Raw genomic sequence first — 16,268 nt, 5'->3', positions numbered from 1 at the left:
AGTATTTTACATTTTTTCTATTTTTTTTCATTTTATTATGGTTTTGTTTACTGATTCTTGTTGCCTCATTGAGTCATTCATTTCCATTTATTTAGTTTTGAATTTTAGTGAATTGTTTTCATTTACTTTTTTTTTTTTTTTTTTTTTTTTACTTTTTGTAATTGTCCAATTAAATTTTTAAATGAGCTGTTTTGTTCTATGGATTTTTTTTTTTTTTTTCATTTCACAAATTCTGTTTTGTTTTGTTTTTTTTTTGTTTTTTTTAAGAGTTATTTTCTTTTTTCTGTTTCACAGTTTCTATTTTTCTGGAAGTTGTTTTCTTTTTCCATTTCACCAAATTAATCTTTTAATGAGTTATATACCTTTTCCAAACCCTCTTGCAAAGTTTTCATTTCCTTTCCCTGTTTTTCTTCTAACTCTCTTTTAAGATCCTTTTTAAAATTGTTTTAATTAAGAGAGCCTTGTGTGATGAGATCCTGAATATATTACCTTTTGGGAACTCATCTGGAGACAATCTGCCTTTAGTCTCCTCAGTATTTTATAACTGTTTTTCTATTTCATCATAGAAGCTGGCTATTGCCAGAATTGTCTTTACTTTTTTACTCTTTTTTTTTTTTAAGTGAAGGTCTGCTTTTAAGGAAGGGGAGGTTTTTCCAGCTTCCTATACAAGCAGTGGCTTTCTCTATAAGCAGCCAAGGCTGCATTGGATCATCTCTGACTCACTCCTGGTGCTAGCTGGATGTGGCCAGGTCCAGTGAAATTCTGGAGTTTCAAGGTTCACTATCAACCTTTGTGTTTGAGTTGGATGTTTTCTAACTTCTCTTCTAATCCACTGGCTTGCTGCCAGAGCTGAGTATCCAACACTGCTGCTGTAGATTCCTCTCTGTAGATTCTCCACCACTTGGGGTCTGAACTGTTCCACAGAGTCAGCATTGTTGGCAGAGTCCACACTACCCCAGGACTCTGTGCTGTCTGCACTGGCGTTTGTACTCAGCTGCTTGCACTTGATTGCCTCCCTCCCATTTCCAATTGAAATGGACCTTTTCTGGCGATCTTTGAAATTATCTTCTGCTGGTAATTTGTTGCACTCCTAATATCCGTGAGTTCTGCCTGTCCAGAGCTAATTCAGAGGCTGGATTTGCTAATTAGTCTGAGGGTTTTAGGAGAAGATCAGAGAGAAATATGTGTCATCTCTGTTATCTTGGCTCTGCTCCCCATCTTATCTTTGAAAAATGAAAAAAAATAATAATACCTACTTCATATACCTGAAAGTTATTCTAAGTAGCATGGATATTGCAAGTGAAAATAATGTGTAAAATCTAAATCATTATACACACACACACACACACACACACACACACTTCTCTTTGGTATAGTGTGGAAGCTACTTATTCATGTTGGAGTCAAGAAATTCTCTATTTAGTTTCTGCTTCTGAAACTTATTAACTTTGTAATAATGGGTAATTTGCATTGCTTTTATGTGTCTCAGGCTTATTTTCCATAATTTAAGTTTATTGATTCTACTTTCATAAAGGTACTGAAAAAAATCATATTTCCTTACCTTTTTAGCATAGTTACATAACAAGTTACTATTAAATTTCACATATGGACATGACAAAAGAAATGCTATCTTCAATGTTCATCTGTATGATTTTAAAAAATAGATTGTAGCATTCATATTCTTATTAGTATTTTATCTACTTAATTCATCCAGATTAAAATGAAATTAAAGTCTCTTTTTTGTAAGATGACCACTGCGATTAAAAAAAATAATACTGGAACTCTAATATTAAATAGATATCAATGTTTATTTAATGTAAATACAAGATTAAGTAAGAATGTAAGTTAATGCCAATGTAGTGTCTACTGCAGGGAACTTTCACCTTTTATCATTAGGAAAAAAATATATATATTTTAGTCAATACTCAGCCACATATCAAGTTCTAAGATAGGCTTGGTTCTAGAAAAATCTGCATAGTTATATTTATATTTGCATTGGGACCTTACCAACATTTCAAGTGCCATATCAATAGTAAGTACTTAATAAAGAGATGTTGATTGGTAATGTAGTGGAGATATAGGCTAGATACTTTGGGAAGATAAAAATAAAAGAAACACTCTATAGTAACTTATTGTATAAGTGCTAAATATAGCACATTTCTCTTTTGTGTTTTCAGATAGTTGAATTTTTGGCATTAACCTATTCTTGCATCATTCTGAAATGGTTGGGTCCATTTAAACCGGCTAATACTTTATTATTTCCTTTATTAATTCCATCTATATACAGTGTTTTGAACTAAGAATAGAGAGACACAACAAAGAGTTGGACCTTATCTTTGCCTTGCAATAAATTATAGGTGAGAGGAAAGATAAATGTATATTAATAATCCATAAAAGAAAAACCACCCTAAATATGTAAGGCAACAGTATTGTAAGGATATAGAAATTCAAGTTGGCAAGTGCAAGAAAGGGTTTATAGAAAAGTAAACATGCGTTAGAAGAATTAATTATCTGATGGTATATTCTGAATACTTTGTGATTTAAAAGTAAATAACTGACTCAGTGAAAGATTTCGTTTTAGAGTAGTGAGCAAAAAGAAACAAAAGTAGTAAGCAAAATTACCATCACCATCAGCAAAAACAGGATCAAAAGAAATTTTATCTGAGTATCCATTGGTTATAATCAAAACATATAAATGAAAAAAAGATAAACATTAAAAATGTGAACTTTATTTTAGAACAGATTTAATAGATTGATTTTTATTTATAATTATATTTATTTATTCATTTACATTTAAATGGAAATAATTTATATTTATTTATAATAGATTATTTAGGGGATGGAGCCAAGGTGATGAAGAGGACACACACTGCATTCTGAGCTCCCTTCTACCCTCACTACCAATTAGATTTATTTATTTTATTAATAGATTTAAAGACTATAAAAGATGGATGTAAAAAAAGTTGAAGCGGTTATTTTTATTCTGAAGATGAGAAGACTAAATAACTTACTAATAGTTGTTTTTTCCTCATTTACTTTCCCTACTTAGATGGTAACAACAAAAAAAATTAACATCATATATAAATAAAGAATATACTTAAATAAAAAGGATATCTTTCTGATGAAGATATTTTTACATATTTCAATGAGTTGCTATGTTAAGTCACGAATTATTCCTCTATTGAGGACATTAAAATGGACTTGAATCATTTTTTTCCAGGAAGACTTCAATTTTGGACTCTCAGGGTCCATTTTATCCCTATGATTATGATAATAACTCACATTTATAGAACTTTTAATGGTTACAAAGCACTTTACATACATTATCTCATTTCATCTCCACAACAATCCAATAAGGTAGTATTAGGGGCTTCCCTGCTTAGCCATTTTTGGCAGCATAATTACCAAAATTGACATCTCATTAACTTCTAGCTATTTGAGATAGGGGACATAATACTTCATCATTCCTTCTTTCCCCCAACCTCTTGACATGAAGGAGAACAATTGGTCTTGGGAAAGTGAGCAGTAAAGAGACTTTTAACTATTAACAGGGCAAGACCTCCTTGATTTAGAACTGACATCCCTTGAAGAGCACACAGGGGTGAAAGAGGCCAAAGAAAGATATCTCCTCTGACTTTTGGATATATAGTAGAGCTTGAAATATATATATATATATATATATATATATACATATTTCTTCCAACAGTTAGGAGTACTTAAGAGCAGACTGTATACTCCAGTAATCAGGAAGATAATTGTGTATGATCTGCCCACACTGAGAACAGTAAATAGGCCTTCAACAGGTAAAGAAATTCTTAGTTTCTCCATTATCTTCCTGTTAAGTATCTGTTCTGAGTCTCAGTAAAACAAGTCGAAATAGTTTTTAATTGACATAGCATTTCTAATTTTCTCATTCTTCTCCTCATCTTTCTCCTTTTTTTCTTCCTCCTCCTCTTCTTCATATATCTCATTCCATGTTCTACTTCTGTGTCTTTGTATTGATTGTCTTTTATTTCTTGAATGAATATATTTCCTTTTTACATCCACTTTCTAGAATTCATATCTTCCCTTAAGAGAGATCAGAACCAACTTTCTATAGAAAGGCTTTCCTAATAGAAATAATTACTAGTACCCCAGATAGGGGCACCTTGGAAGGACAGTGGGGAGAGTTGTGGACCTGGAGTTAGGAAGACCTACATTCAAAGCAGAGTTCATACATTTACCAGTTGTCTCGCCCTGGAACAGTCACTTAACAAACAGGTTTGTTGTAAAGATGAAATAACTCAATATTTTAAAAATGCTATGCCTGGCATATGGTAGATTGTTAAAACATCATAATCTTTTCCTTCCAGATGACCAGAGACTAATTTGTATTTATTCCATTTATATTTACTTTATATCTATTTATGTATCTATGCATATATGCAAGAATGTATGCATGTGTGTATGTATATATGCATTCTTCTTCATTGTTTTGAGAGAGTCAAGACTGATTTATTCAGTTTAATTTATACTCCCATTATGAATTAGCTGCCTAGTTTTGTAAAAGCCCTATGAATCATTTCCCAGTTTTTCACCCTATCAAAAGAATTTTCCTTTAAAATGTTTATTTGTTTTTGTTTATTTTTACACTTAATCTAAAGAATTTGGTTCTTGATTGAGCTGTGTAACCCGTTGGTAAAGATACCAATCCAAAGCAGTTGAGATATGTCTTTCCTTGAAAATATATTATGGATGAATATGAGTAGGTTTTTTTGACTCCATTCATGAATTTGAATTTTTATCTACAGAGTCAAGCACAGTCCCATTTGTATTTCAGATATAACAATGGATAGCCAGAAAAATACATTTTGATCTTTTGTTTGTACATAGTGACAGGATTTCTTGTTTATTTATACCTCCAGTATTAGCCTCTACACTGGGGCATTGCTCCTAAATCAGGCTCCATCCTTCCTGAGTAGAGTAATTTACTAGTATTCCCTTTCATCTTCATCATTATTATTTTATATCATGTCTTTGTAGATTCTTTCTATGATATTTAAGCTAGAATTTGAAATCTAAAGGTTCTTTCATATTAACATCTTAACCATAACTCTTATTGTGTTTTAATGATCATTGCATATTAAAATTATTCGGGGACTATGTTTATGTTTAGGCATTGACATTTAAAACCTATAGGGAATGGTTGGCCAAATAAAAAGAGATAGGATGCTAATGATCTACTATTATAATGGGGATTTTAGAGTAAGTAATACATCATGTTCAAGGTCATTATAACCAAGAAGCATTTCACCTTTTCAGAAATGCTTGCTTCAGATATTTTTATTGCTTAGAGGTAAAAGTCTGATTGAAGAGATATTTTAGGACTTAACCTATGGGAAATTCACAACAATTCTTCTCTGCCTTAATGAAGGATGGAGTAATAAAAAGCAAGAATGAAAGAAAAAAAAATGTTGATCTTCCAATATAGTCAGAAATCATCTTTCTCTATATATATTTTATCTCCTTCCATTTGAGCACTATTGCTGTTTTGTTGCCTCCAGAGAGTTTTAATACTTTTAAATATAAAGCAGCAATTTATCTAAATGCCAGCAAATTCAGTGTGACTCTTTCATCTTACTGAGGAAAATAGTTTGAGTTTTTCCAAGAGTTTTAACTATTCTTGATAATTCAGTTTTCATAGAATCACAGAATTCAAGAAGGGTAAATAATGACATCACTAAAAGTAATGTTTACTGAAAAACTAAAGGATACTTATCTAATACTCTGAGGAAGATCTCAAGATCTGTAAAGCTTATTGAACATATTGATACCATATCAACCAAAATTGCTGTAATTTAATAATAAAAGATTTTCAACATCTACTACATATACATACATATATATAATACACTCATTTATTTTATGTTATGTAGTGTATAAGAATGAAATGAGGAAAAAAGAAACTTTCTGGACCAAATTATGTTAAATGGGCAGTTAGTACCTTGACAAGTTTTCCTTCAAATAAAGAGGAAAAAACACACAATACAGTTCTTCACTTAAAGAACATAATTTCTGATGAAGGCAACAATTTGTAAATCATTAGATATTTACATGAATATGAAAAACATTTAATGTGATACAGAATAGAAGACGACAATCTGAAAGAAGGAGGCATTGCAGGAGGGGATGGGCAAGAAAAGGTTCCTCAAGCAAGTAAGTTTTGAGCTGTCTGGAAAGAAGGCAGGAAGTTGTGAGGCAGAGGTGAGGACAGAGGGCATTTTAAGCATTGCAGACAGCCATCAAAAAGGCATGAAAATGAGAGATGGAGTGCGCGTTTCCATTAACTGCAGAAGGTCAGTAATGCTGGATCATAGAATTGATGAAAACATATAAATTATATGAAGGCTTGAAGGGTAGAAATGGTTCAGGCTAAAGAGAGGTTTAAATGCAAAACAGAGCACTTTAAATCTGGAGGTGATAAGGAGCTACTATAGCACATTGAATAGGAGTAGTGGTATTAATAATTAAATACTTTTTAGGGAAAAAAAAAAAAAAACACTGTGGCAGTTGAATGAAGCATGGATTGAATTGGTCAATATAGGGAGACCAAACATGACAGATCAGGTAAAAGAGAATGAAGAGCTGAAAATGGGTGGTGTTCAAATTAGTGCAAATAACAATATATTTGCAAAAGATGTGAAGAGAAACTTGACAAATTTAGCAATTGTGGATAATACTTAAGTTTATGATTCTGAGTGACTAGAATGATGGTGATTTCTTTAACAATCATATGGGATTTCAGAGATAAAAAAAGGTTATGAGGGAAAATAATGAGTTATGTTTTGTATGTGATTGATTTTATATGATTGTAAGAATCATTTTGAGATGCTTAAGAGGCAAAGCTATGACGTAGTGTAGCTGAGAAATTAGCCTGGTTTTATAAATTTAGCATCAGGTATAAAAAAAAGATGAAAATTAAAGTATTGAATATAAAGAGGTCATCATTTTGATCTGATATCATGCATTGAAAAGAGAACTATTTCCAGAACAGATTCTGGAAGGTTCCAAGTTTAGTGAGCATGAAATGAATGAAGATCAAGAAAAGGAGACTGATTTAAAAGCAGGATAGATATGAAGGGAACAGGAAAGTATAGGTGGGGATACAATATAGTTCTAAAATTTAATAATCTATTATCAGAGTTAAAGGCAGACATTTCAATCACAATTAAATGAGTATAAATATTTTACATGTTGCTGACTCATCAAAATAAACAAGCATAATAAACATTTGGTCACATTATTCCCATAAACTAAAACATATTCTCTTTTAAAATCTTTAAGAAATAATATTCTTTCCATGTAGCTGCTGTGTATTATCTGCAAAAATGCTAGAGACCATAACAACCTTTTCTTTGACAAGTATTTAAAGAATGCCATGGAATTCAGACAAATAAATGGTATACATTTTGACTGGATAAAACACATTTGGATGGATTAATGCATTGCTAAATTTAAGAAGCTTGTAAAAAAAAATACCCGCTCAATGTTCTGTATTCAAGTAATTGTTAAAATCTTAGTTTTTTCTAAATTTTCCTAAAGCTCTTTTTAGCCTTTAATCCTCCCAAACTTCTCCAGCATTGTATTGCCTTATCATTCTTCCAGACTTGTACTTCCCTCTCTCAGGAAACTTTGTAAGTTTTTATATTCTGAAACATTATAAAAATTTGCCCATTTCTTTAACTTCACTAAGACACTACAGGTATATTTGAAATAAGTCTGCTCTTATAACTACAAGTGATAACTTTTAAAAGTCTTCAAATAAGCTTCTGAAGCAGAATGTGGAATCAATTATTTGATTTAACACATAGCACATAGCAGGGAAACAATAAAGTGACAATAGAATAGAAAACAAATATGTGCACAGAAGCACACATACATCCAATCTTAATGTAGTTTTGTTAGGGGAAGGGGAGGAAAAAACCAAGAAAACAAAATAACAAGTAAACATTAAACAACAAAAGAAATCCTATAAGGAAGCAAAAAAAAAAAAAAAGATAGGCAGCTGAGTAAAATGTATATTATTATATAGGTTTTTTTTGAAACAGAAATTAATTGCTTTATATTTTGAATCTTTTCTGATGTTTTGATGAACACATGGCAATGTTTTTCTTTTCTTTTCTCATTTTGTATTTAAGATAAAAAAAAAAATAAGGCAAATTAATTGAATTAAAATAGATTTAAAACAACATATTATATGAAATAAGAGAGAGCAAAGATCATTTACCATAGATAGGCCACAAAACATTTCAAATGGGTACTAAGGAAATTATCTCCTTAACTTCTTTCTTATTTATTTTTTGATTCAATTTATCTAATTCGGAGAGAGAAAGGTTGAGATCCCCCACTAATGTAGTTTTGCTGTTTCTTCTTGCAGTTCTCTTAACTTCTCCCCTAGGAATTTGGATATATATATATATATATATATATATATATATATATATATAGTGGTATACACTTGGTGCATATATGTTTAATATTGATATTGCTTTATTATCTATGGTACCCTTTAGGAAGATATAGTTTTCTTCCTTATCTCTTTTAATAAGATCAATTTTTGTTTTTGTTTGATCTGAGATCAAGATTGCTACCCCTGCTTTCTTTTCTTCACCTGAAACATAATAGATTCTGCTCCAGTCCTTTATCTTCAGCACTCCATATAAATCACTTAGCTTTAAATGTGTTTTTTTATAAACAATATATTGTAGGATTCTGGCTTTTAATGCAGTGTGCTATCCGCTTCTGTTTTATGGGAGAGTTCATCCCATTCAAATTCACAGTTAAAATAACTAATTCTGTATTCCCTGCTTTTACCCCAAATTATGTTTTTCTCTTTCTTTTCCCCCTTGCCTCCTCCTCAGTATTTTGCTTCTGATCAGCATGTCCTTCAAACAGCTCTCTCTGTTTAGAGCCCCTCCCCTTTTCTTACACATTTCATATATTACTTTAGTTTTCCTTTCTATTAGCTTTCTCCTTTCTTTTCCCCTTTCCCCACCTAGTTAAGTAGCTAAACAGAACGTTAGAAAAGTTAGGTATGATACATGTCTAGAGAAAATTGAATGGAGTTAGAAAGAAGTATACTTTTTACTTGGTGCTTCATAGAACCTATACAAAAATTGACCATATATTAGGGCATAGTAACTTCAAAATCAAATGTAGAAAGGCAGAAATAATAAATGTATTTTTTAAGATTGTCATGCAATAAAATTACATGCAATAAAATGCCAGGGTAAAATAGAAAATAAAAACATTAATTGAAAACTAAATAAACTATTCTTTTTTTTTTTTTTTTTTTTTTTCACATAAAAAATATTTTTATTACAACACTGAACAATTAAGGCCACAACACTTTAGTAAGATTTTCAGAGTGTACTTCTTATACTAATATTATCAGTAGAAATAAATACCAATACCATGGTCACAATGTCCAAACCCCAAGAAAACAAAATTAGCTTACAGTACAAAGTTCATTATCAGCAACTTTCTTTCAGAAGTCATAATTTTTTTTTCAAGTATAAATTGCAACATGTGCATGGAGACCACAAACAATAAATATGTATTTATAGAATTGTACATGACTTTGACTTTCTCTCCTGATTAGATGATGAAGGTTCCATATGGTTCTGCCCTGTGTAGTTTTGGTTTTCATCCTTTCTCTCTTTCCTAACATTTGCTTGATCTATTGGTCTGCAAGGGTGAATGTTAAAAAAATTATCTTTATATATATATATATGTATATATATATATAGAAAATACAAAGCTATTATTAAAAAAAAACATTCTGAGAACATGTTCATAAGTTCCATCAGATTGCCAAAGGCATTCATGATTTTAAAAAGTTAAGAATCTCCAAGTTGGAGCAGCTATGTGGTGCGGTGGATAGAACACCAGTCCTGAAGTCAGGAGGATCTGAGTTCTAATTTGGACTCAGACACTTAACACTTCCTAACTGTGTGACCGTGGGCAGGTCATTTGACCCAAATTGCCTCAGGAAAAAAAAAAAACCCTCCAGGTTAGCATGTACCTCATAACTCTTCTAAACTTTCCATGTCATCTCCCTGGTATAAGATGGGACTTTTACAAGATCAGATTCCTTTTATTTATTTTTTTTTTCAAAAGTCTTTTGAACTCTTCCACCTTATTCTATCCCTCACAAGTTCCTGGCCCACCGCATTACAATGATTCACATCCCTTGGATTGGGTTTTTTTTCTCCCAGTTACTCAAAGGGGAAAGGGCGGGGGGGGAAGGAGACAACTATCTAAAGCTACTAATTTTCAATATTGTTTTTCTTCTTGCTAGGATGTAGGCAGCACACTCTCTCACACAGTCATTATATTCCTTTGAGTCTTTTTAAGGCCAGAAATAAACATTCAGTCTCCTTTCCCTTTCCCTCTTTCAACCTGTCATGTCCTCTAGCCACTCTCTAGGTCAGACAAATGGATTGAAATTTGAAAGTGTCAAGCAGGGACTAGAAACACTGAAAATAAGACAAAAGATAGAAACTTGGTTGACATTCTTGCCATTGCAGCAAAACCTATGTCTCTCATACCACTTATAGACCTTATAATATGTTATCTTTCTTTTTTTTTTTTTAATTTTTTTATTTAATAATTACATTATATTTACACTCATTTCTGTTCCGATTTTTTTTTCCCCTCCTCCCTCCACCCCCTCCCCTAGATGGCAAGCAGTCCTTTATATGTTGGATATGTTGCAGTATATCCTAGATACAATATATGTTTGCAGAACCGAACAGTTCTCTTGTTGCATAGGGAGAATTGGATTCAGAAGGTATAAATAATCCGGAAGAGAAACAAAAATGCAGATAGTTCACATTCGTTTCCCAGTGTTCTTTCTTTGGGTGTAGCTGCTTTTGTCCGTCATTTATCAATTGAAACTCAGGTCTCTTTGTCAAAGAAATCCACTTCCATCAAAATATGTCCTCATACAATATCGTTGTCGAAGTGTATAATGATCTCCTGGTTCTACTCATTTCACTTAGCATCAGTTCATGTAGGTCTCTCCAAGCCTCTCTGTATTCATCCTGCTGGTCATTTCTTACAGAACAATAATATTCCATAACATTCATATACCACAATTTACCCAGCCATTCTCCAATTGATGGGCATCCATTCATTTTCCAGTTTCTAGCCACTACAAACAGGGCTGCTACAAACATTTTGGCACATACAGGTCCCTTTCCCTTCTTTAGTATTTCTTTGGGATATAAGCCCAATAGAAACACTGCTGGATCAAAGGATATGCACATTTTGATAATTTTTTGGGCATAATTCCAGATTGCTCTCCAGAATGGTTGGATTCGTTCACAACTCCACCAACAATGCATTAGTGTCCCAGTTTTCCCGCATCCCCTCCAACATTCATCATTATTTTTTCCTGTCATCTTAGCCAATCTGACAGGTGTGTAGTGGTATCTCAGAGTTGTCTTAATTTGCATTTCTCTGATCAATAATGATTTGGAACACTCTTTCATATGAGTGGTAATAGTTTCAATCTCATCCTCTGAAAATTGTCTGTTCATATCCTTTGACCATTTATCAATTGGAGAATGGCTTGATTTCTTATAAATTTGAGTCAGTTCTCTATATATTTTGGAAATGAGGCCTTTATCAGAACCTTTAACTGTGAAAATGTTTTCCCAGTTTGTCGCTTCCCTTCTAATCTTGTTTGCATTAGTTTTATTTGTACAAAGGCTTTTTAATTTGATGTAATCGAAATTTTCTATTCTGTGATCAGTAATGGTCTCTAGTTCATCTTTGGTCACAAATTTCTTTCTCCTCCACAAGTCTGAGAGATAAACTATTCTATGTTCCTCTAATTTATTTATAGTCTCGTTCTTTATGCCTAGGTCATAGACCCATTTTGATCTTATCTTGGTATATGGTGTTAAGTGTGGGTCCATGCCTAATTTCTGCCATACTAATTTCCAATTATCCCAGCAGTTTTTATCAAATAATGAATTCTTTTCCCAGAAGTTAGGGGCTTTGGGTTTGTCAAACACTAGATTGCTATAGTTGACTATTCTGTCTTGTGAGCCTAGCCTTTTCCACTGATCCACTAATCTATTTCTTAGCCAATACCAAATGGTTTTGGTGACTGCTGCTTTATAATATAATTTTAGATCAGGTACAGCTAGGCCACCTTCATTTGATTTTTTTTTCATTAATTCCCTTGAGATTCTCGACTTTTTATTGTTCCATATGAATTTTGTTGTTATTTTTTCTAGATCAATAAAATATTTTCTTGGAAGTCTGATTGGTATAGCACTAAATAAATAGATTAGTTTAGGGAGTATTGTCATCTTTATTATGTTCGCTCGGCCGATCCAAGAGCACTTAATATTTTTCCAATTATTTAAGTCTGACTTTATTTGTGTGGAGACTTTTTTATAATTTTGCTCATATAATTCCTGACTTTCCTTTGGTAGATAGATTCCCAAATATTTTATGGTATCAACAGTTATTCTGAATGGAATTTCTCTTTGTATCTCTTGCTGTTGGGTTTTGTTGGTGATGTATAAAAATGCTGAGGATTTATGGGGATTTATTTTGTAGCCAGCTACTTTGCTAAAATTATGAATTATTTCCAATAGCTTTTTGGTAGAATCTCTGGGGTTCTCTAGGTATACCATCATATCATCTGCAAAGAGTGATAGTTTGGTTTCCTCATTGCCTACTCTAATTCCTTTATATCTTTCTCGACTCTTATTGCCGAGGCTAGTGTTTCTAATACGATATTAAATAATAATGGTGATAGTGGGCAACCTTGCTTCACTCCAGATCTTACTGGGAAAGGTTCCAGTTTTTCCCCATTGCATATGATGCTTACTGATGGTTTTAAATATATGCTCCTGACTATTTTAAGGAAAAGTCCATTTATTCCTATGCTCTCAAGTGTTTTTATTAGGAATGGATGTTGGATTTTATCAAATGCTTTTTCTGCATCTATTGAGATGATCATGTGGTTTTTGTTTGTTTGGTTATTGATATAGTCAATTATGTTAATAGTTTTCCTAATATTGAACCAGCCCTGCATTCCTGGTATAAATCCTACTTGGTCATAGTGTATTATCCTGGTGACAATTTTCTGTAATCTTTTTGCTAATATTTTATTTAAGATTTTAGCATCAATATTCATTAGGGAGATTGGTCTATAATTTTCTTTCTCTGTTTTCAGCCTACCTGGTTTAGGTATCAGTACCATATCTGTGTCATAAAAGGAGTTTGGTAGGACTCCTTCAATCCCTATTTTTTCAAATAGTTTATATAACATTGGAGTTAATTGTTCTTTAAATGTTTGGTAGAATTCACATGTAAATCCATCTGGTCCTGGGGATTTTTTCTTAGGGAGTTGATTGATAGTTTGTTCTATTTCTTTTTCTGAGATGGGACTGTTTAGGATATTTACTTCTTCCTCTGTTAGTTTGGGCAAGCTATATTTTTGGAGGTATTTTTCTATTTCATTTAAGTTGTCGAATTTATTGGCATAAAGTTGGGCAAAGTAACTCCTAATTATTGCTCTAATTTCCTCTTCGTTAGTGGTGAGTTCTCCCTTTTCATTTTTAAGACTAACAATTTGATTTTCCTCTTTCCTTTTTTTAATCAGATTTACTAAGGGTTTGTCTATTTTGTTGGTTTTTTCATAGAACCAACTCTTAGTTTTATTAATCAATTCAATAGTTTTTTTACTTTCAATTTTATTGATCTCACCTTTTACTTTTAGAATTTCAAGTTTAGTGTTTGACTGGGGGTTTTTTAATTTGTTCCTTTTCTAGCATTTTTAATTGCAAACCCAATTCATTGACCTTCTCTTTCTCTATTTTATACAAATAGGCCTCTAGAGATATGAAATTTCCCCTTATTACCGCTTTGGCTGCATCCCATACATTTTGGTATGATGTCTCATTATTATCGTTTTCTTGGGTGAAGTTATTAATTATGTCTATGATTTGCTGTTTTACCCAATCATTCTTTAGTATGAGATTATTTAGTTTCCAATTATTTTTTGGTCTACTTCCCCCTGCTTTTTTGTTGAATGTAATTTTCATTGCATCGTGGTCTGAAAAGGATGCATTTACTATTTCTGCCTTACTACATTTGAGTTTGAGGTTTTTATGTCCTAATATATGGTCAATTTTTGTATAGGTTCCATGAACTGCTGAAAAGAAAGTGTATTCCTTTCTGTCTCCATTACATTTTCTCCAGAGATCTATCATATCTAGCTTTTCTAGTATTCTGTTTACCTCTTTGACTTCTTTCTTATTTATTTTCTGGTTTGATTTATCTAATTCTGAGAGTGCAAGGTTAAGATCTCCCACTATTATAGTTTTACTGTCTATTTCTTCTTGCAGCTCTCTTAGTTTCTCTTTTAAGAATTTAGATGCTACCCCACTTGGTGCATATATGTTTAATATAGATAGTGCTTCATTATCCATGCTACCCTTTAGCAAGATATAGTGTCCTTCCTTATCTCTTTTAATTAGGTCAATTTTTGCTTTAGCTTGATCTGAGATCAGGATGGCTACCCCTGCTTTTTTGACTTCACCTGAAGCATAGTAGATTTTGCTCCAACCTTTTACCTTTAACCTGCATGTATCTCCCCGCTTCAGGTGTGTTTCCTGTAAACAACATATTGTAGGATTCTGGCTTTTAATCCATTCTGCTAACCGCTTTCTCTTTATGGGGGAGTTTACCCCGTTCACGTTTATGGTTAGAATGACCAATTCTGTATTACTTGCCATCTTGTTAACCCCGGTTTATGCTTTCCTCCCTTCTTTCCCCTTTCCCCCCCCTTCCAAGTATTAAGCTTGTGAGCACCCCTTGCTTCTCACAGCCCTCCCTTTTTAGTATCCCTCCCCCCTCCTTAGAGTTCCTCCCCCTATCTTACCCCTTTCCCTCCCAGTTCCCGTATTCCCTTCCCCTTAGCTTATTCCTTCCCTTTCCACTTTTCCCTTCTCACTTTTCAATGAGATGGGAGAAGTTTCACCATAGATTGAATATGTCTTAAGATTTTTCACTTAAAGCCAATTCTGAAGGCAGTAAGATACCCACTATATTCATCCCCCTCCATTCTTTCTCTCAGATATAATAGGTTTCCTATGCCTCTTCATGAGATGTACTACCCCCACTTTACCCTTTTTCTGGTACAATGTCCTTTCCACATCAATTTCTAGAACAAGGTATACATGTATTCTTTATACATCTATATAGTCAAAATATAGTTCCCAAGATTAATCTTTACCTTTTTAGATTTCTCTTGAGTTCTATATTTGTAGATCAAACTTTTTGTTAAGTTCTGGTTTTTTCATCAGAAATAGATGAAATTCGCTTACTTCGTTGAATGTCCATCTTCTTCCCTGGAAAAAGATGCTCATTCTCGCTGGGTAAGTTATTTTTGGTTGCATACCAAATTCCTTAGCTTTTCGGAATATCATATTCCAGGCCCTTCGATCTTTTAATGTGGATGCTGCCAGATCCTGGGTGATCCTTATTGTGGCTCCTTGATACTTGAATTGGGTTTTTCTAGCCGCTTGCAATATTTTTTCTTTCACCTGAGGGTTCTGGCATTTGGCCACTATATTCCTTGGTGTTTTGATTTTAGGATCCCTTTCAGTGGGTGATCGATGAATCCTTTCAATGTTTATTTTTTCCTCTGTTCCTATGACTTCTGGGCAATTCTCTTTGATAATTTCCTGGAAGACAGTGTCCAGGCTTTTTTTTTCATCATGTTTTTCTGGGAGTCCAATGATTCTCAGATTGTCTCTCCTGGATCTGTTTTCCAGGTCTGTTGTCTTCCCAGAAGGTATTTCACATTTTTCTCCATTGTTTGATTTTTTTGGATTTGCTTGACTGATTCTTCTTGTCTCCTCGAGTCATTCAATTCCACTTGTTCAATTCTGATTTTCAGTGAAGTATTCTCTTCACTCACTTTTTTAAAATCTTTCTCTAATTGTCCAATTGAGTTCTTTTGTTCTGTGGAATTTTTTTCCATTTCGCCAATTTTGTTTTTTAGAGAGCTGTTTTCTGTTTCCAGTTCACTAATCCTATTTTTCAAGGATTTTACTTCTTTATCCACTCTCTCTTTAACTTTCTCCAGACTCTTTTCCCATTTTTCTTCTAGCTCCCTTGTGAGAGCCTTTTTAATCACTTCTATGAGGTTCATCTGTGCTGAGGAACAGCCGATCTCCTCCTTTGGGGAATCACCTGGG

The sequence above is a fragment of the Antechinus flavipes genome, chromosome 1, assembly GCF_016432865.1.
Source record: "Antechinus flavipes isolate AdamAnt ecotype Samford, QLD, Australia chromosome 1, AdamAnt_v2, whole genome shotgun sequence".
NCBI classification, from domain to species: domain Eukaryota; kingdom Metazoa; phylum Chordata; class Mammalia; order Dasyuromorphia; family Dasyuridae; genus Antechinus; species Antechinus flavipes.
Note: the sequence above shows the minus strand (reverse complement) of the source record.